This window comes from Bison bison, unplaced genomic scaffold (genome assembly GCF_000754665.1).
Source record: "Bison bison bison isolate TAMUID 2011002044 unplaced genomic scaffold, Bison_UMD1.0 scf7180017855043, whole genome shotgun sequence".
Lineage (NCBI taxonomy): Eukaryota > Metazoa > Chordata > Mammalia > Artiodactyla > Bovidae > Bison > Bison bison.
The window spans coordinates 6572-7704 of NW_011485616.1; the positions used below are offsets into that span (position 1 = coordinate 6572).

A 1133-nucleotide genomic window follows, 5' to 3' on the forward strand; every position below is an offset into this window, starting at 1 on the left:
TCCACGGTTATTTTGTAGAAAATTAAGATATCTAATATTTCTTTCCTATCTGAAAGGCCAGCAAAGGGAGAAGATTATGATGTTATTATGAAACAATCTGTTAAAAGACTGTTTATGAAGCATATTCATTAACTGATGAAAGGCATACCCTACAAAGTAACCTGAAAAAAAATAATTCCAGGATATCATACACAGTATAGTTTCAATAATGTTAAACACACACATCCACATTCTTACACAGACAGAAAGACAAGGAATAGCAATTATTGGTGACTTATTTTTATTTTCTTCCTTACAGTTTTCTGTATTTTCTAAACTTTTTGTAGGCAGGATTAATGTCTTTCGAATCAGCAGGTCTCTTCTTATTCTGCTCTCCCAACGTCAGTCGGTATATGTAGTACCAGGAGCCAGCCCCGACCACCAGGCCTGTTGCCATCAAGCCCAAATTCTGAGCACGGCCCATGCTGCAGCCGAATGAAGCTCTCAGGGGACTCTCGTAGGCTGTCGAGAGCCGCCTGGACGCAGGAGTCTGAAACCGCAATCTAGCTGGATCTAGGGGGCAGGGGTGTTGGGGGCGGAGAGGGAAGAAGAAAATGAGGCGTTAAGAGGCTTTTTCTTTTGCATCATCAACCCACTGATAGATGGACCAGCAGACAGGGACAGACCAAAACGAGAACCCGACAGAAACAGATAGGAGACAATGGGGACTCAGTGCTGCAATGAATACAGTGAACGCACCAACAGCTAAATGTGGGCTCAAACCCGGAACTTTTCCTGTCAGTCCAGGTAGTCAGGCCTGTCTCTCACCTCACACCGCACCCCACCATGGCTCCACTCCCCGACAGCCTCCTCCTCCCTTCCCCTCTGCCCGCGGGAGTCCCCCACGCCAACATTTTCAGCTGTCTTTTACAAGGCAGAACACAAAAAGGAGCTGGGTTCGTGTGACTCTGACGGGGTGGGGCGGGGGGGAGGGTCGGGGAGACTGAGAAGCCCCTCCAAACTCGAAAATCTACCCTCCACCCTCATTTCAAGAGTCTCCAATCAATACCCACCCTCACCGTGAGCGGCGGGAATCAGGACGGGTTTCCTCTTGTCCTTCCCTGACCACAGTCACACCACCTCCAACGAAATCG

The 1133-nt window shown here is 48.3% G+C and overlaps 1 long non-coding RNA gene across 1 annotated transcript; it reads right to left on the reverse strand.

Moving 5' to 3' along the window:
- Nucleotides 1-259: 259 nt before the first annotated feature.
- Nucleotides 260-1133, reverse strand: LOC105001571. The gene is made up of 2 exons (XR_826881.1): nucleotides 1053-1133; nucleotides 260-552 (listed from the first exon to the last, which is right to left on the reverse strand). It is a non-coding gene; the product is annotated as an uncharacterized LOC105001571 (long non-coding RNA).